Consider the following 21,711-nt stretch of genomic DNA (forward strand, 5'->3'; position numbering starts at 1 on the left):
AAATTTCTTCCAATGGTCCTTGATAAATCAAGACCCTATTTTATGTAATCATGAAGGTCAAAGAAAGATCAGAATGGCAGGTGAAAGCTCTGCAACTTTATGGATTAAGCCTGACCCTGAGCTAAATACTAGCTCCCAACTCTTGGTCGCACACTAGGAACTCTTATTGATCCAAAACGGAATAAAATTGCATTATAATACATGAGACATTTTAAGCATTCTTTACTCTATCATTCTCACTATTTTGACTTTTGTGTTGTTTATTTGAATTTTGTTTTCTTTTAGTTTTGTGTACTTTGTTTTCCATGGACAAGATAGAGAGATATAAGCTGGACTATTGTGCAGTTTCATATATTTGAAAAGGGTCAAATGACCAGACCCAAAGAGCAGTTGTCAATGGGTCCCAGTCAATGGATCAGTGTGATTGGGTGGAGGTCTTTTACATGATTCCAAAAGAAAAGACAGTTGTCATTTCCAGAAATGGTTATTTCATTTTTCCCTCTCTATTGAGACAGTCATGGAGCTTGGAAATTTCAGGCTCATAGGCTTTCTTAACCAGCATTGTTGAAGAATTTAGAATTTAGTAATAGACTTGCTGAATTCCACTTCTCTTTGCTGCTTGGTTTTCCCATTGATGAAGGTCAGCTTCAAGATCTATTTGTCGTCAAATTGCTTAAGATTGGATGATAGCTGTCAAACATCATGAGGATCCATTCCCAATGGATCTTTTCTATGCACTACAGGCAGTGGTGGGATTCAAATGAATTAACAACCCATTCTCCATGGAAATCAGCCAAAGTGCCACCCCTGCCGCTGACGTGATGGGTGCAGGCCCTTCCCCCGCTAACAACCAGTTCATAGAACTCAACCTAAAATTAGGTACCGGTTCTATCGAACCAGCCCAAATGGGCTGAATCCCACCACAGACTACAGGAAAATTTTCTTCTTCTTTTATGAGATAGAGATGGTCAGGGTTCCCATCATGACGATATAGAATATGATACACAAAGTAAGGACTGGTTTGGACACTGCAAAAAGGTGCAGACAAACACCACAGTTGTAAAGAATCAGAGGATTGTATAGATCATGATGCACCTATCAATCAGACCAACATTTTCCACATACTTATAATTTTACAGACTTTTTTGCATGGAATTATTCAAATATTTTTTCATTGCTGATCCATACCACTTGCCCATTTTATAGGCTTATCAATAATTTTCCACTTCTCCAATAACTGGTTCTCATTTTCAAGGAAAGGAAAAGGGATTTTAACAATTAGATCTTTGCCAAGATTGTAATTCAGGCAGAGACTGAATGACTGTTTGTCAAGGATCTTGTAGCGGGCATTTCTGTTCAGGTATAGGTTGGACTAGGTGATTTCTGAGGCCTCTGCTAAGTCTGTTTCTTTCATTATATCCAGTATAACTAGAGCTTCCTATGAGTTTAAGGGAACTTGTAGGAAGTTGTAATGTAAGTGATCTCAGCCAGAGAATATTTGGAATCTTCAAAGATGACTTAAGGAATCTCCAAAATTGTAAACACGGTCCACACCTGCTCAAGTCTTTGGCAAGATGGTGATTGAACAGAGTTTTGTAATAGATGAATATTCATCCATTACGTCCATCTTAATATGTATGACAGCAGGAAATAGATCTTTGCTGGAATTAGTTTATGTATTTAAGCATCTGGTGTCCTCCAGAAATAGATATTGTGACAGCTCATGTCTGAGATGTTTTCCCTCCTCGCCTCCCTCTTGGAACTCCTATTTGTCTTCAAGGTTCAGTTCAAGGGCCACCTCCAACAAGAAGTCTTTGCTGATTCTCTCAGTCATTGGTGCTTGGCTACCCCTGAAATTATTTTGTATCTGTTCAGTACTTACAAGTTATATTCCCTTTAGGATATCACTGAGGTCAGGGACTGTCATTTTCAGGGCCATTTTTTTTTTCCACAGCACGTACCTGGCACACAGCAGATACTTAATAAATGCTTCTTGAATTCAATGGCATCAGTGATGAGCATAACATTCAGTCACTTAATTTTTGTATCTTCAATTCTTAATAAAGAGCAGTGGTGCTGATGGGAGTTCATATCCACACACGCTCAATACATGGATTTTACTCTTAATTCCTGATGTTGAATCTCAGTTTTTCCAACCTCTAAGATCTCTGTAAAGATCCTATCTAGAAGATGTCCTCTTTCTGGTTATAGTGACTAAAGCAAACATTAAAGTGAAATTGAAAATCATAGCCTAGGCCTTTTAACACTAAACATTAACTTCACGGTGAGTCCTAGTCTTTGGTTGCTTAAATAATTTCTAGTCAGCTGATGGTCAGGAATTTATGGAAGTTTTGACATACTATATATGGTCCAAGAGGCTCTAGTCCAGACTCTGTCAGCATCTACTTGAATGACCTTGGGACAATCATTTAACCTCTCTAAATATCAGTTTCCTCATCTGTAATATGAAGAGATAAGAAAGATGATAAACTCTGAGTGCAAGGATTTTGTTTTGATCTTTTTTAATCTTCCCTAGCACTTCTATCTATTCTTCCATCTATCTATCTATCTATCTATCTATCTATCTATCTATCTATCTATCTATCTATCCTTCCATCTATTTTCTATCTATCCATTCATCCTTCTATCTTCTATCTATCCATCCTTCCACCTATTTATCATTCAGCCTTCTAGGTGTCATCTATTTATCTATCTGTCCTTCCTTCCATCTATCATTCTTCTATCTATCCATCCTTCAATATCTATCCATCTATCTATTTATCTGTCATTCTGTCTTACTTATCATCCATCCTTCTTCCATGCATCCATCATCTGTCTGTATATCTGTCTCTATCTATCCTTCCATCCTTCCATTTGTCTATCATCTGTTCTTCCTCCCATCCATCCATCCATCACTTATCACTATTGGTTTTGCCAGCATAGGCAGTGAATTTAGATGACAACCTTCTATGACTTACTAAATGAGACCTAAAGAGTTGATTGAGCCACAAAGAAGTTATAAGAATTGATGAGGTTCAAAGAGTTAACATTACTCAAAGGTGAGATTTTAATTTAGGTCTTCCTGCCTATAACCCCAACACTCTCTCCACTATCCAAGCTGTTATGTGGGTATAGTAGATCACAGGTGCTTAATACTAGTTGTTGCACAAAATGTTCTTGGCGCATATTAAATACTTAATAAATGCCTTTTCATTCATGATAATCTCCAATGTGTCTAACTGATTTCCACCTCTAAAATTCTATAATTCTATTGAGTACTACTACTACTTATTATTTTTATTCTCAGGCACGAAACAAGGTGCCTGGTACTCAGACCCAGGTGTTGTCGGTCAGGCACCTTTGGAATCTTTCAGGCTGGGAATATCTTGGAGCAGAACACTAAAATGCTACTGGCCTAGTACTTAGTCATAAGGTATATACACATATGTGTATATGTCTATATATATGTGTGTATATCTATATATAGTCATACATATACACACATACATATATACGCACACATGTATGTATATATGTATATGAAATTGCTATGGTATTTTGTTTAATAAAGCTGTAATACTAGATTTTGGAGTGGAAGGAAGAGGAAAACTTGCTGAATGAGAAACAGAAAAAAAGAAGCCTTCAGTAACATGGTTTGGAGTGAAAGATAACCTGGTAACCCACTCAGCCACTTTTTGTTCTGAGCATTGGCTTTCTTACATCAGGACAAATTTATTGATTTTGTTTCTGTAAAATTCCATGCAGAGCAACCCTATCCAGTCCCCTTGGGTGAGGATAGGCTTGCTTGAGTTTTCTGGCTCAAGAATGACCTATCCATTTTCTTCTTCAAAATTGCTTATTTCTGGAGAATACGTAAGCTTCCAAGGATCTCCTGCCACATAATAGGTGATTCTACTCCAGCTCACATTTACAAGGCAGGCTGTCTACTTCTCATACAAAAGCTGATTGAAAGTTTCCAGATTATATGGCAAGAGGAGATTATCTCCTAGGAGTTCAAGGATGCCTCCACTGTCTATCTCTATTAAAGGAATGAGGAAATAGGTTGTTCTGTGACAACAGGGGGAATCTCTCTCTTAGTCATCATGAGCAAGATTCTTGCCAAAGTCCTTCTTAATAGGGTGATTCTTCACCTGGAAGATGCTCATTTCCCAAGAGCCAGTGTGGCTTTGGAAAGGGCCAAGAATGATTGATACGGTGTTTGCCATCCAACTCCAGTAGAAATGCCAGGAGCAGAACAGAAGTCTGTACATTATGTTCGTCGATCTGACTGAGGCCTTTGGAATCATCAGTCATGAGGTCTTGTGGAAAATTATGTCAAAATTTAGTTGTCCAAAGAAGTTCATTGGTACTGTATGTCGATTTCATGATGGCATGCTTGCATGGGTTCTGGATAATGGATGATGCTCTCATACTTTCCCAGTCACCAGTGGAATGAAAGAAGTCTGTGTGCTTGCTCTCATGCTTCTTTTTAATATTTAATTTATTTAATATATTTAGTTTTCAGCATTGATTTTCACAAGAGTTTGAATTACAAATTTTCTCCCCATTTCTACCCTCCTGCCCACTCCAAGATGGCATATATTCTGGTTGCCCTGTTCCCCAGTCAGCCCTCCCATCTGTCACCCCACTCCCCTCCCATCCCCCTTTCCCTTTTTCTCTTGTAGGGCAAGATAAATTTCTACGCCCCATTGACTGTGTATCTTATTTCCTAGTTGCATGCAAAAACTTTTTTTTTGTTGTTTTTGAATGTCTGTTTTAAAAACTTTGAGTTTCAAATTCTCTCACCTCTTCCCTCCCCGTCCACCCTTCCTGAGGAGGCAAGCAATTCAACATAGGCCACATGCGTATCACTATGTAAAACCCTTCCACAATACTCATGTTGTGAAAGATTAACTGTTTTGCTCCTTCCTAACCTATCCCTCATTATTTAATTTTCTCCCTTGACCCTGTCCCTTTTAGAAAGTGTTTGTTTTTGATTACCTCCTCCCCCTGTCTGTCCTCCCTTCTATTGTCCGCCTTTTTTTATCTTCTTCCTCCTTCTTTCCTGTGGGGTAAGATACCCAGTTGAGTGTGTATGGTATTCCCTCCTCAGGTCAAATCCGATGAGAGCAAGATTTACTCATTCCTCCTCACCTGCCCCCTCTTCGCTTCCTAGAGAACCACTTTTTCTTGCCACTTTTATGAGATAATTTACCCCATTCTATCTCTCCCTTTCTCCCTCTCTCAATATATTCCTCTCTTATCCCTTAATTTGATTTTATTTTTTTAGATATCATCCCTTCATACTCAACTCACCCTGTGCCCTCTGTCTCTCTGTCTGTCTGTCTGTCTCTCTCTCTATATATATACATATGTATATACACCTACATATATACATAGACACACATATATGTATATATATATATATATGCATATTCCTTTCAGCTACTATGATACTGAGGTCTCATGAATCATACACATCATCTTTCCAAGTAGGAATGTAAACAAAACAGTTCAAATTTAGTAAGTCCCTTGGGATTTCTCTTTCTTGTTTACCTTTCCATGCTTCTCTTGATTCTTGTGTTTGAAAGTAAAATTTTCTATTCAGCTCTGGTCTTTTCACTGAGAAAGCTTGAAAGTCCTCTATTTTATTGAAAGTCTGTATTTTTCCTTGGAGCATGATACTCAGTTTTGCTGGGTAGGTGATTCTTGGTTTTAATCCTAGATCCATTGACCTCTAGAATATCATATTCCAAGCCCTTCAATCCCTTAATATAGGAGCTGCTAGATCTCATGTTATTCTGATTGTGTTTCCACAATACTCAAATTGTTTCTTTCTGGCTGCTTGCAGAATTTTCTCCTTGATCTAGGAGCTCTGGAATTTGGCAACAATGTTCCTAGGAGTTTTCTTTTTGGGATCTTTTTCAGGAGGCGATCAGTAGATTCTTTCAATTTCTATTTTAACCTCTAGCTCTAGAATATCAGGGCAGTTCTCCTTGATAATTTCTTGAAAGATGATATCTAGGCTCTTTTTTTGATCATGGCTTTCAGGTAGTCCAATAATTTTTAAATTATCTCTCCTGGATCTATTTTCCAGGTCAGTGGTTTTTCCAATAAGATATTTCACATTGTCTTCCATTTTTTCATTCCTTTGGTTCTGTTTTATAATATCTTGATTTCTCATAAAGTCACTAGCTTCCACTTGCTTCAGTCTAATTTTTAAGGTAGTATTTTCTTCAGTGGTCTTTTGGACCTCCTTTTCTATTTGGCTGATTCTGCCTTTCAAGGCATTCTTCTCCTCATTGGCTTTTTGGAGCTCTTTTTGCCATTTGAGTTAGTCTATTTTTAAGGTGTTATTTTCTTCAGTATTTTTTAGGTCTCCTTTAGCAAGTCATTGATTTGTTTTTCATGGTTTTCTCACATCACTCTCGTTTCTCTTCCCAATTTTTCCTCTACTTCTCTAACTTTCTTTTCCAAATCCTTCTTGAGCTTTTCCATGGCCTGAGACCAGTTCATGTTTTTCTTGGAGGCTTTTGGTATAGGCTCTTTGACTTTGTTGATTTGTTCTGGCTGTATGTTTTGCTCCTGTTTGTCACCAAAGAAATATTCTGAAGTCTGAGTCTAAATCTGAGAGCAGTTTCACTGCCTGTTCATGTTCCCAGCTAACTATTTGACCCTTGAGTTTTTCGTTGGGGTATGACTGCTTGTAGAGTAGAGAGTACTGTCCCAAGCTTGAGGGGTTGTGCTGTTGTTTTCAGAGCTATTTCTACACAGCAAGCTCTGCCACACCAGTGCTCCTCCTCCCCCAAGAACTGCCAACGGGGTGGTCCTGGGTCTGGAAGCAACTGCAACTGTAGTTCTGTAGCTGCACCATCTCTGCTGCCCCCGGGGCAGTTGCCAAACCGGAAACTCCTTTCATTCTGTCATTGCAGCTTTTCCCACCAACTTTCTCTGTTGTCTTTGGTGTTTGTGGGTTGAGAAGTCTGGCAACTGCCACAGCTCACTGATTGAGGGCGCTAGGGCCTGTTCCGCCCGGCTCCCCTTCTGATTGATCCAGGCGCAGCCCACACTGGGCTCTGCTCTATTCTGCTCCCAGCTCAGTGAGATAGACCTCACCCCAGCGACCATTCAGGCTGTCCTGGGCTGGAGCCCTGCTTCCCTCTGCTATTCTGCAGGTTCTGCAGCTCTAGAATTTTTTTCAGAGCCATTTTTATAGGTTTTTGGAGGGATCTGGGTGGGGAGCTCACACAAGTCCCTGCTTTCCAGCTGCCATCTTGGCTCTGCCCCCCCCCCCCCGAAATTCCATTATCTGACCATTATCTATTAGCTTTTTATCTCCTCCTCTGCCTTCCCTTACCAAACTCTACTCTTTGTCTACACTGGATTTCTCAGGTCATCTCCCACATCATCTCCCCTACACTTACCACTTTCTCCTATTTCCCCCATTTTGTCCCTTTGGTGAACCAGGGCAACTCTACTCTGCTCCCTTTTTTTGTGCCCCTAACCCTATTATCATATCACTGACTGACCCTACCATGACTTAGCTTTGGGTCTCCACTACCTTTTCTCCTATATACTTACCGCTGAATGAAGGTGGAGAAAATCACTTAACCATTCTGATTGGGAGTACTGCAATTTTATACACAATCTCCAATGGACCTTCATCGCTACGAGGCAATCTTACTAATCCTCCCTTATCAATTCCTCAAATCTCCTGTGGCTCTCCCTCTCTTCACCCTCTCAGCTGAGAATCTTGCCTCATATTTTATAGAAAAAATTGAATCTTTTTCCATAAGCTCTCTCTTCTCCCTTCTTCCTCATTTCATATCACTAATGTGCTGTCTGTCACTATTTTCCCCTTCACTCCTGTCTCACATGAAGACTCCTTACCAAGTCTTACCTCTACCCACACAAATGATCCCATTCCACCCCCTCTCCTCCAACAGACTGTCATTCCCTTTCTATGACTTATCTTCAGTCTCTCTCTATTGTCTCCTTCCCTACTGCCTACAAACGTGATCAATGCTCCCTTCTTTTCATTTGATCTTTCCATCCCTGATAGTTACCATAGTATATCTCTTCTCTCCTTTGTAGCTAAACTCCTTGAAAAGGCTCTTCACAATAGGTGCCTCCACTCTCACTCCTCTCTCTCTCTTCTTAACCCCTTACAATCTGGCTCCTGACCTTGTCATTTCACTGAAACTGTTCTCTCTAAAGTTATGAATGCTTTCTATCTTTTAAAAAATACTGTTTGTTTTGACTTTCTTTTCTTTTTAAGTGTTGAATGCCAAATTCTCTTCCTCCCTCCCACCCCTATCTTGCCCACCGAGAAAGCATGGAATACATATGAAATCATGCAAAACATATTTCCAGATTAGCCATATTGCAAAAAAGGAAGGAAGGAAGAAAGAAAGGAAGACAGAAAGGAAGTAAGACAGAAAAGAAGGAAGGAAGGAAGTTATACTTCAATTTGCATTCAGAATTCATCAGTTCTCTTCCTAGAGGTGGAGAGTACTTTTTTCATCATAAATCCTTTGTAACTGTCTTAGATCATTGTATTGATCAGAGTAGCCAAGTTTTTTATAGTTGATCATCATTATAACATTACTGTTACTGTGCACAATGATTTCTCAGTTCTCACCCCACTTTGCATCAGTTCATATAGGTCTTGCCATATTTTTCTGATAGCACTCCTCTTGTCGTTTTTATAGATACTAGTATTCCATCACATGTCACAACTTACTCAGTCATTCCCCAATTGATGAGCATCCTCTCAATTTCCAATTCTTTGCTACCACAGAATGAGCTATTATAAATATTTTTGGACTATAGGTCCTTCTCCTTTTTCTTTGATCCTTTTGGGATATAGACCTAGTAGTGGTATTGCTGGGTTAAAGGGTATGCACAGTTTTATAGTCCTTTGTGCATAATTCCAAATTTTTCTCCAGATGGGTTTGACCAATTTACAACTCCATCAACAATTTATTAGTGTACTCCCCCTCCTAATCTTCTCCAGCATTTGTCATTTCTGATAGGTTTAAGGTAGTGACTCAGAGTTGTTTTAATTTGCCTTTCTTTGATCAGTAATGATTTAGAGCATCCAGTGACCTCTTACTTGCCAAATCCAATGAACTCTTCTTAGTCCTCATTCTCCTAGACCTGTCAATAGCCTTTGACACTATTGATGATCCTATTCTCTTCAATACTCTTTTCTCTCTAGGTTTTTGAGACATCTCTCTCCTGGTTCTCCTCCTACCTATCTGACCACTCCTTCTCTCTCTCCTTTGCTGAATTCTAATCCAAATCACACCCTCTATATGTAGGTATCCTTCAGGGTTCTGTCCTGGGCCCTCTTTTCTCCTTCTTCTATACTACTTCACTTGGTGATCTCATCAGCTCAGATGCATTTAATTACCATCTCTATGGTAGTGATTCTCAAATCTTCCTATCCTGCCCTAAACTCTCTGCTGACCTCCAGTCTTGCACTTCCAACAGCCTTTCAGACATCTTGAACTGGATGTCCAGCATCTTAAACTCAAGATGTCCAAAACTGAATTTATTATCTTTCTTCCTAAACCCTCCACCCACCCATTTCCTGACTTCCTTATTCTTGTCAAGGGCTATACCATCCTCCCAGGCCCTCAGGCTTGCACCTAGGTATCATTCTCAACTTCTCACTATTTCTCTTTCTCCAATCCAATCTGTTGCCAAGGCCTGTTGATTTCACCTTTGCAACATCTCTCAAATATGCCATCTTATTTCCTCTGACACTGCCACCACTCTGGTGCAGACCCTCACCACCTCATGGTTGGGCTATTACAATAGTCTGCTGGTGGGTCTGCTGGTCTCAAGTCCCTCTCCATTCCAATATGTCCTTCCCCCAACCACCAAAATTATTTTCCTAAGGTGCAGGTCTGACTATTACCCTCCTACTCAATAAACTTCTAACACCTCCTGAATCCAATACAAAATCCTCCATTTGGTGTTCAAAACTCTTCATAACCTAGCCCTCTCCTACCTTTCTTCCTACCTCTTCACTCCAGTGACACTGGACTCTTTACTCTTCCGTAAGTGAGATGCTTCATCTCAGTTCCAGGCATTTCTCTGGCCGTCTCCCATATGCTTTCCTTCCTCATCTCTACCTACTGACTTCTCTGGTTTCCTTCAAGTCCTATCTTCTGTAGGAAGTCTGTTCCAATTCTTCTTAATTCTATCACTGTCACTCTCTTAGTCAGTTCTTATTCATCCTGCATATATTATTATTTTGCTTATAGCTTGTTGTCTCTCCCATTAGACTGTGAGCTCCTTCAAGGAGCTTCTTTTTTTCTGTTTTTTGCTTCTTTTTGTATCCCCAAAACTTAGCACAGTGCCTCGCACAATAAATGTTTATTGACTGACTGCTTTGCAAACCTTAAACTATGTGAGTTATTATTATTTCAAACTGAGTGTACTACAGTGGAATGATCCCTGGATTCAGAGCCACAGGAATGGAGTCCAAGTACTGTCTCTGTCACTATGTAACCACGAGCAAGTCATAGAACATTTTGAGACCTCGGTTCCCTCCTATGCAAAATGAGGGCTTTTTTGTAGTGGTAGAGAACTGGAAACGAAGGGGATACCCCTCAATAATGGACTATTATGATATAAGAAACACTGAAAGGCATAGTTTCAGGAAAACCTAGGAGCACTGATGAAAGATAATGAACTGATGCAGAGGAAAAGAAGCAGATTTATGAATAGCAACAATATTGTAAAGACAAAACCTCTGAAAGACTTAAAGAGCTCTGATCAGTGCAGTGACTAATCACGATTTCAGAAGACCTATGATGAAGCATGCTACCCACCTCCTGAAAGGGAGGTAGGTAATAGACTAAAGATACAGATCAAGACATATTTTTTGGACAGGGCCAATGCAGAAATTAGTTTTACTTGCCTATGTATATTTGTTCCAAGGGTTTTGCTTTTTCCCTTTTCCTTTTCAAAAGGGGGAGGGAAGGAAAATTGATTTTTATTCATTGAAAAAGATAAACGAAATTTTTAAAATGTGGGGGTTGGATTTGATGATCTCCAGCATCTCTTCCAGTTCTAGGTCTATAATTCTCTAAGATTCATCTATGAAATCTATGATTTTCTAGTTCCATTCATTCAATAGGGGTTTCTAATACTTAAGTCTTAACAGTTTCAGTTGAACCCCTTCTCGCTCAGTTTCTTTTCCTAAAATAATGACCTGTTTTAAAAAAATAAAAATAATTTATGTGATTAGGGGAATTCCTTTCTTTAAAAGAAGTTTTTAAAGTAACTCTTTCTGATAATATAAATAATCATTTCTTCATTTATTTTGTTGTCTGTGTTCTGATTTACAGTATCAGATTTTTTAAGGGAGAGCATCCTTATAATTATATGGGAAGCAATTCATGGGAATTGGTAGCGTGCCAAGTGTTGTTCAGTATATTATATAGAGCAGAAAGAAAGCCTTCTATGAGGGATGCTTTGAGATGAAACATTCTAGGCTTCATGACACAACTGTAATAAAGGACCTGTTGTGCTCTGGACTGAACAAGAAAAAAAACTCTCCAACATAGTGTGTGTAAGTGAATTAAATAAAGCAACCAGATATAAATGAAAGGATTGATGAATGAAAAGAAGAAAAAGTGAATGAAAAAACAGACTAATGCATGAAAATATGACTTTAAGGAGAAGGTTGTCTTTTACCTTACCTTGAGAAGTATAGAAGACAACAAAAAAAGAAAGCAGAAGTCTCATTCATTTGGAAACGAATACTGTGTGCCATACTCGATGACAGCACTGAAGTCTGTCCTACTGGAAGTATCATTATCTCTGAGCCTGAAGTGAGTAAATGACTCAAACTTTTCCAGGAAAATATTCACTTTAATGATCTTAGACACAGTATAGAGTCAAAGGCTAAATTAAATGTAATCAAGTATTAAAATGTATGGTACAGACAATAAATATGTGGAATACACTAGAAAAGGGGGAACTGAATATTGATTGGAAGAAATGAGAGTTGAGATGGGCCTTATTTGGCATCTGAATTGTTTGTTTGCTTCTTTTGAAGTAAAGAAAACATGAGATAATTCTCACATTATCCTTACAATAGCCTCTAAGAAGAGAAAAGCAGGTATTGTGCCCTTCATTTTCCAGACTGAAGAAGTGGAATCCCAAAGAGGTTATATGGTTAAGGCCAAGTTTCCACAGTGAGTTAACAGCAGACTTAAGCAGCAGCCCAGGGCTCTTTCCATTAGATCAAGATACTGTTTAAGTGGGGTTTAGGGACAATTTGCCTGTCAAGGACACTAACCAATAGTATGGGAACACTTAATTTAAAAAGGCTCCAAGAGTCTTGGAGAGTCCTGAGTTTTCTTAGGTCAAACATTTGGTATCACTTTGGTTTGGGTTTCTGCAACAAAGCCTTGGCTTTTCAGGAAAAAGGAAGCCCATCACAAATTCCACAACAGAAGCCTTTCCGTTGTGCAAACTCTAAGGCAGTGGGATTACCAAGATCTGGGGCTGGCCCCTAAATCTTCAGTACCTTTAGTGATGTCATATTGGAGAGGATGAATCAGTAGGAAGAAATAATTTCAGACAAAACCTCCCACACCAAATTTGTTGATGACTTCTCAGTAAACCAAAATCAAACCCTCTTCTAGCTCAGTGTGGAAAGATTTATTAAATGATTATTAAATACCTACTACATGCCAGGCACTGTGCTAAGTGATGGGGATATAAAAAGAAGCAACAGATAATTTTCTGTCCTCCAGTAGCTTACAATCTAATGGGAGAGACAATAACAAATAATATCTATATAGCTATATATATGAGCTGTATACAGGATAAATAGGAAATAGCTATATACAAGATAAATAGGAAATAATTAAGAGAAGGAAAGCACTAGAATTAAGAAAGTTAGGAAAGGCTTCCTGTAGAAAGTGTGATTTTAGTTGGGTCTTGAGAAAGCCAGAGAAGCTGATAGGTAGAGCTGAGGAGGGAGAGCGTTCCGAGCATGGGAGATGGCAGAGAAAATGCCCAGTTGGGAGATGAGTATTCATAGAACAGCAAAGAGAAAGTCCCTCTCTCTTTCGGGAATTCAATGTCTTTGACCTATTTTTGGGCAAAACCTGTGATTTCTGGTGTAGGGAACTCCCTTTGAGGAGACTCTCTTCACTGATACAGATCACCAAATGTTCCATGGTGTATAACTCTGGAGAGCCGTCTAGTTCCTAGTAATAGTCAGGTCAATCAATGGTCAAACATGGAATCACTTCTGTCAGTTAGGTTTTAGCAATTGACCAATCTTCAAAATTACCTCTTTATATTTGATCTAACAAAGATTTTCATTATAAAAGCCCTTGGGAGCTTAGGGCAAAACATAGAGATGGGGGGGAACTATCAATCAAGCAATAAATATTTATTAAGCACCTACTATGTGCCAGGCCCTGTGCTATGCACTAGGGATACAAAAGAAGGCAAATCAGTCACTTAATAGAGCCAAGAGTGTTCCTTGCCTTGCTTTTGCTTGGGTAGAAGTGGAGAATTTTGGAGAAGAGAAGAAATCAGTTTCTATGTTTCTAGGGGAAGAATCAACCCTTTTCTTCTGAATCCAAAAGAGGTGTGTGAGGGAGTGTTATCAAGCAAACTGCATGCAGTTCTCTGGGACAAAGATGACCTAATATCAGGGTAGGAGTAATAAACATGAAACTAAGTAAATTAGTTCACAATATCTGAGCGCCGGTGTTTGTACAGACTTGAATTTTCATGCCTTTCAACTTGTTCCAAGAGACATTGCTTTGGCTTCATTTCAGAAAGCAGGATGCACAACTTGTCATATCACCAGACTGCTATTCCAATAGTAGATTAATGTGATATACTAAGCTGCTAATAATATATTACAATTAAGTAGCAGCTCTTTTATATCTAGTCTCCCATTTTATCCTCACAACATCCCCATGAGATAGAACAGATCTTTCTTATCCTATTTTGCAGATGAGACAAATGAGTCTCAGAGAGGTTTAGTGACAAACACAAGGTCACACAGCAGGCTAGTGTTGTGCCAATATTAGAGTACAGCCCTCTTGATTCCAAGCCGTGCACTCTTTTTATGAAGCCACACTTAATAGGGTGTTTGCTGTTAAAATGTGCATAGTAGGTATGAAACAAAAACTTGAATGGATGTAGGCTAAAGGCTGATTGATCCATAAAATTAAATATTAATAAAACAACAGTAGCAATGTAAATAGGAGACAGCACAGGGATTAAACCTGGGGTTTAATTGGTAGGGAAAATTCCCAGTTGAGGAAACTCCTTCTCTCAATGTAGGTTGATACCTTCTTTGCAACTTACGGTCTTAGTGTAGGAGTTCTCAGTTTTTCTGTGTGTCTTAGACTCTTTTGACAATCTACTGAAACTTAGAAACCTTTTCTCATAATAATGTTTTTACATGCATAAAATAAAATACATAGAATTACAAAGGAAACCAATTCTATTGAAATACTGTTATCAGAATTTTGAAAGAAGTGTTCATGGACCCCAGATTAAAAACTCATATCTTGGAGATGCCTAGAGCACTGTGAGCACTCTTACTCTCATTAAGCATCAAAGTAAATATTGCTTAAAATTAAAGAACTGGAGGTTCAAACCCTGTTCGTGATATTTCAGGTTATTACATATTCCTATTACATATCTTGGAAAATTGAATCTCAATAGGATACAGGCCAATTCTCATAGTATTATTATTATGCTTCACTAAAGCCCTATTCTAATGCTTCTTCATGTTGTGATGACCCTGGATTCTTGAAAGTCATGCCAGTGGAACCCGATTTCTCATTCTTGGTAGGATCTCCTATCATGCCAGAAAGGTCCAGAGTCAAGTTGTTTGTGGGTCATCAAAAGATTAGCCTAGAGAGTTTAGAGAGGCTTAGGCAACTCTGGCTATATAGTGGACCCACTATGGGTTTAGACTTGTTAGGGACCTTAACAGTCATCTTTTTCTTTTTATAGATGAGGAAACTGAGTCACATAGAGGTCATATGATTTACCTAAGGCCACATATCTACTAAGAATCAGAGGAAGGATTTGAGATTAGATCTTACAGTGGTAAAATTTCTGCCAGGTATCTGGTCTAACAAAATAATATTTTTTAAAGAAATAAAAAAATCATAATAATAAGCACAAAATTTAACAAACTACATCAATTTGTCCTCTACAACAGTTTCGTGGGTTGTGAAGCATCTTCACATGCCCCTATTTGGTGTGTGTATGTGTGTATGTGTGTGTGTAATATCCTTCTTCCCATGTGTGAAGCATGTTCTGGGAAATTTTAGCAACACACTTGGCCCAAGTTGAAGGTCAAGACCCCTTTACACATTCACTCCTTTTATTCAGAATACTTTACTAGTTGTTTGGCTGACAAGATTCACCACCACCCCACGTTATTGGAACTAAATTTGTTGGCCAAAGGAAGGAAATCTCGTGGACACAAGTGGGACCCTAAAGAGGAACCAGACTGATTTCCGTTGCCTCTAAAGACTTTTAGGGAAGCTTTTGTTTTATGGCTCACTGGTCTGCTATTAGGCAGGGTCACTTACCCCAAATAACCTCTTTTTCTTCACGTAATGGAAAGTCCATCTGGGGAGGTATGGGATTGTTTCAGTCTGACTTTTATGCCCTTCCCTGGTGTTGCCTCGGTTTTTTTTTTTTTAGCAAAGTCCTTGGGCAGTCACTAAAGCTATCATTGAAGGACATGAGCATCTTGATTTTAATGAGTAATTCATGTCAATTCTGATCATTCTGACCAGGTCCAGCAACTTGCCTGAACCAACTTCTCTCACTTCCTAATTCAAAGGGGTGGTTAGATCCACGTACTGAGGTAGAATTGGAATGACCCAATGTTTACTGGATTCAATTTGACTTGCCATGTCAGCATACTGCATGAGAAGAAGATGAGAGCCCCATGTGGTCTTCATGGGCTGTGGTGTTTCATGTCGTACCCACTGAATTTTTGAATTAATTAAATTATACCAGTTTTATATAGATCTGTTCCCACTTAGCTATTGTCTAAAGACTTGTGTCCATGGGGTTAGTGACTCTCACGCATTGCATCTAGATTTCTTATGTATGCTGCTATGTGTAGCTATGATTATGTGGAAATTAATGTGGATTAATTGTATATGTGAAAACCTCATTAAGACAAAAGAGTCAGTTTTTAAAAGTGAGGTGCCAAGTTGGCAGCCTCCATTCTCTTGACATGAGAGAAGGGATTGAATAACACTTGTGGAGCGAGGAGTGAGATGTTGAACACATGTGCTCTGAAACATATGAGGTGCCACAGAAAATAGACCTAAATGACATCTTTAATACACATACCATAGCTTTTCATCTATTGCTGTAATCTTTAGTTCTAGAGTAGAATGGATGATAACATATTTGACCTGGGCACCGCTTGAGAGAGTTACTTACACACATAAAGAATTTCTTTATTAAGTAGACTACCTCTAAGATAGTCATAGAATCATAGAAACAAAGAAACTCAGAGTTGGAAGGGAACTTAGAGACCAGCTTGTCCAACATTTTTATTTTACAGAGAAGAACATTGAGGCCTAGAGGAATGAAGTGATTTATGAAAGGTCATGTACCAAGTTAATGACAGAGCAAGAATCCTTGATACAGATGTTGTTGTTCTGTCATTTCTTTTTTTATTTTTTTACAAATTTTAATCTTGTACAATCCTCTTTAAAGTCAAAGAAAAGACACATTTGTAATCTCATGCTCCTTGAATCTAATAAAAATTGAACAAATTTAGTTAAGTAAGTCATAATCTCAAATACCTCTTAAAGATGCTGTATTGTTAATTGAATGGGAATATTGTTAATGGAATGGGAAGATCTTTCCCATCCATTAATAGGCCTATGTGACCTGCTTGAGCGACATGGCAGCCTGAGTCGCATGAACCTGTGGTGGGAGAAGCTTGCCAATGGGTGGAGCAGGAAGTTGGAGTGAGTTGGAGCTTGGAGAGAGAGGAGGCAGAGAAAGCAGAGCAACTAGTGTGAGTGAGAGGGAGTGATTTTGCTTAAGTGAGCTTGTTGGTGGGAAGACCTGACCAAGGGAAGGCTTAGGGATGGCAATGCCCCCTACATTGATAATCTACATAGATTTCTTTGTTGCAATGATGGATTTGGTTTTCTGTTGTTTAAATAAATATTTTGATTTTGTCTTCAATGAAAAGAGTCTGTTATATCTTGGGATTCAAACCTGGGAATTCACCTGCATATTCATAGCCTTTGCTGTGGGTATCCCATTGATGATATAGATGCAAACCTAGTGAAACAGACACTATAAGTAAACTAAGTCACATTATAGAGTAACCTACATTTAGAGGGTTCTCAATAGGGTGACTGAGAGGAAAGATTTAGGTGTCACCAAATAATCAAGAACCCTGGTGTTAGGGAAATCATCCCTTTAACATTCGACTAGTGGTGGTAAAAAATGACTACATCACTTGGGCCAGGGAGGGGGGTATCTAACTCCCCATTTATTAAAGGAGTTACTCTGAATATTACTATTCTAGGTAAATGGTTTTGGTCAGATGAGGGCAATATTAATACAAAACAGGCTTTTAATTAAGCAGAAGTTGCAGGAATGATAAAAGGAAATAAATTCACATAACACTATTCCATTGTGATCATAGAGAGGTCTACAATACCTCTCTTTGATCACGTTCTCATAATAGCTGTATCTACATTAGAATTTGAACATATACCTCTGTAGGCAAACATAAGGAACAAGAAACATTAAAACAAGAGTAATACAATAATGATGATCAATATTAAATGACATAAACTCTCCTTTATCTGCCTTGGTCCTAGTAACCTAAACAAAAGGTCCATTTAATTAGCATTTTCATAGGGGGTCTAAGCTGCCCTATGTAGACCTCTGATCCTTGGAAATAATTGTCTTTGCAAATTTAGGAATAGGCCTTATTATCCAAGGCAGTTCTAGGCAGGTGGTCCTCCTGGTAGATCCACTTCCCTGATTCCAAGTTATCTGTAGAGTTTCTGTAAGTAAGGAAGCTAAAGCCTGCTAGTGAATATAATTTAGTAATAACTAACATACCTTCTTAAATTTGGTCTTCTAGTAACTAGTTCATGTGGTGAAAAATAGTTCAAATATTATGGAACTGATTAACAATTGAGTTATAAGAACATCAAATTAGACCACCTATGGTTCATTGGAAAATTTAGAGAATTTCAGTTTTTACATACCACTTCTTCTTTCTATCTTTACCTGAACTATGTCCCTAATGTGGATATTGTTATCAACAGGCTGAATGAAGAATCTTGAGAAGGATCCACTATGGCCTGACTTGGAGAATGAACCCTTATGAGTCTTGATATTATCAGATAAAGACTCCAAAAGAGGGGAGAAAACATAATTTAAAATTTCTCTGAAATTGTTAACACAATGTTTTATGTAAAATTCTTAATCTGATTTTGAGAACGTATTACTAAAATATAATCAAACCAGTATATCCTAGGAGAAAAAGAAAGAAAAAATTAATATAGACAGGTAGATAGGTAGGTAGATAGATAGATAGATGGATGGATGAAAAATCTAAAACCCTCATGTTTATTTGCCCTTTTGGCATTGTTCTTTTTTTAAAAAAAATCATTATTTATTTATTTACTTATTTATCCATTTATCCATCCATTTAATATTAATTAATTTATTTAATATTTTAGTTTTCAGCATTAATTTTCACAAGAGTTTGAATTACAAATTTTCTCCCCATTTCTACCCTCCCCCCACTCCAAGATGGCATATATTCTGATTTCCCCGTTCCCCAGTCAGCCCTCCCTTCTGTCACCCCACTCCACCCCAACCCCTCTTCCCTTCCTTTCTTGTAGGGCAACAAAGATTTTTAAGCCCCATTGCCTGTATATCTTATTTCCTAGTTGCATGCAAAAACTTTTTTTTTGAACATCTGCTTTTAAAACTTTGAGTTCCAAATTCTCTCCCCTCTTCCCTCCCCACCCACCCTCCCTAAGAAAGCAAGCAATTCAACATAGGCCACATGTGTATCATTATGCAAAACCCTTCCACAATACTCATGTTGTGAAAGACTAACTATATTTTGCTCCTTCCTATCCTATCCCCCTTTATCCAATTTTCTCCCTTGACCCTGTCCCTTTTCAAAAGTGTTTGCTTTTGGTTACCTTCTCCTCCATCTGCCCTCCCTTCTATTGTCTCCCCTTTTTTATCTCCTTCCTCCTTCTTTCCTGTGGGGTAAGATACCCAATTGAGTGTGTATGGTATTCCCTCCTCAGGTCAAATTCGATGAGAGCAAGATTCACTCATTCCTCCTCACCTGCCCCCTCTTCCCTTTCTACAGAACTGTTTTTTCTTGCCACTTTTATGTGAGATAATTTACCCCATTTTATCTCTCCCTTTCTCCCTCTCAATATATTCCTCTCTCATCCCATAATTTTATTTTATTTTTTTTAGATATCATCCCTTCATATTCAACTCACCCTGTGTCCTCTGTCTGTGTATATATATGTATATGTATATGTATATATATATATGTATATGTATATATATATATGTATATGTGTATATATATATATATATTCCCTTCAACTACCCTAATACTGAGGTCTCATGAATTATACACATCATCTTTCCATGTAGGAATGTGAAAAAACAGTCCAACTTTAGTAAGTCCCTTATGATTTCTCTTTCTTGTTTACCTTTTCATGCTTCTCTTGATTCCTGTGTTTGAAAGTCAAATTTTCTATTCAGCTCTGAACTTTTCACTGAGAAAGCTTGAAAGTCCTCTATTTTGTTGAAAATCCATATTTTACCTTGGAGCATGATACACAGTTTTTCTGGGTAGGTGATTCTTGGTTTTAATCCTAGCTCCATTAACCTCTGGAATATCATATTCCAAGCCCTTTGGTCTCTTAATGTAGAAGCTGCTAGATCTTGGGTTATTCTCATTGTGTTTCCACAATATTCAAATTGTTTCTTTCTGGCTGCTTGCAATATTTTCTCCTTGATCTGGGAGCTCTGGAATTTGGCAACAATATTCCTAGGAGTTTTCTTTTTGGGATCTTTTTCAGGAGGCCATCTGTGGATTCTTTCAATTTCTATTTTACCCTCTAGCTCTAGAATATCAGGGCAGTTCTCCTTGATAATTTCTTGAAAGATAATATCTAGGCTCCTTTTTTGATCATGGCTTTCAGGTAGTCCAATAATTTTTAAATTCTGTCTCCTGGATCTATTCTCCAGGTCAGTGGTTTTTCCAATGAGATATTTCACATTGTCTTCCATTTTTTCATTCCTTTGGTTCTATTTTATAATATCTTGATTTCTCATGAAGTCACTAGCTTCCACTTGCTCCAATCTAATTTTTAAAGTAGTATTTTCTTCAGTGGTCTTTTGGGCCTCCTTTTCCACTTGGCTAATTCTGCCTTTCAAGGTATTCTTCTCATTGGCTTTTTGGAGCTCTTTTGCCATTTGAGTTAGTCTATTTTTTAAGGTGTTACATTCTTCAGTATTTTTTTGGGTCTCCTTTAGCAAGTCATTGACTTGTTTGTCATGGTTTTCTCACATCATTTCATTTCTCTTCCCAATTTTTCCTCTACTTCTCTAACTTTCTTTTCCAAATCCTTTTTTGAGCTCTTCCATGGCCTGAGACCAGTTCATGTTTTTCTTGGAGGCTTTTGATGTAGGCTCTTTGACTTTGTTGACTTCTTCTGGCTGTATGTTTTGGTCTTCTTTGTCACCAAAGAAAGATTCCAAAGTCTGAGTCTAAATCTGAGAGCATTTTCACTGTGTGTTTGTGTTCCCAGCTAACTACTTGATCCTTGAGTTTTTTGTTGGGATATGACTGCTTGTAGAGTAGAGAGTACTTTGGCCCAAGCTTGAGGGGTGGCACTGTTGTTTTCAGAGCTATTTCTACACAGCAAGCTCGGCCACACCAGTGCTCCTCCTCCCCCAAAAACTGCCAACCTGGACCGGGACCCAGATCCAAGCAGGCTCTGCACTCCTGCTCTGATTCACTGCTTAATTCCTCCCGCAGGGTGGACCTTGGGCTGGAAGCAACTGCAGCTGTAGCTCTGTAAGCAGCCTCAGAGCTGTACCACCTCCACCACCTCCAAGGCAGTGGCCTACCGCGAACTCCTTCCACCCCCGCAGCTTTTCCCACTAACCTTCTCTGTTGTCTTTGGTGTTTGTGGGTTGGGAAGTCTGGTAACTGTCACAGCTCACTGATTGAGGGCGGTAGGGCCTGTTCCGCCTGGCTCCTGGTCTGGTTGATCTGGGTGTGGCTCACGCTGGACTCTGCTCTGTTCCACTCCCAGCTCTGTGTGATAGTCCCTTCCCAGCAACCATCTAGGATGTCCTGGGCTAGAGCCCTGCTTCCCTCTGCTATTCTGTGGTTTCTGCAGCTCTAGAGTTTGTTCAGAGCCATTTTTTATCCTTTTTTGGAGGGTCCTGGGGAAGAGCGTTAGGCCAGTCCTTGCTTTCCAGCTGCCATCTTCTTGTTCTGTCATTTCAGTTGTGTCCGACTCCTAGTGACCTTATTTGGGGTTTCCTTGGCAAAGATATTGGAGTGGTTTGCCATTTCCTTTATCAGTTCATTTTTCAGATGAGGAAACTGAGGTAAATAGAGTTAAGTGACTTGCCTACAGTCACACA

At 38.8% G+C, this 21,711-nt stretch overlaps 1 pseudogene; it reads right to left on the bottom strand.

Annotated features, from left to right (window-relative positions):
• Nucleotides 1–484: 484 nt before the first annotated feature.
• On the bottom strand, nucleotides 485–7,665 carry LOC118842091 (annotated as a pseudogene).
• Between the last annotated feature and the right edge of the window lie 14,046 nt (nucleotides 7,666–21,711).

This window comes from Trichosurus vulpecula, chromosome 3 (assembly GCF_011100635.1).
Source record: "Trichosurus vulpecula isolate mTriVul1 chromosome 3, mTriVul1.pri, whole genome shotgun sequence".
NCBI lineage: Eukaryota > Metazoa > Chordata > Mammalia > Diprotodontia > Phalangeridae > Trichosurus > Trichosurus vulpecula.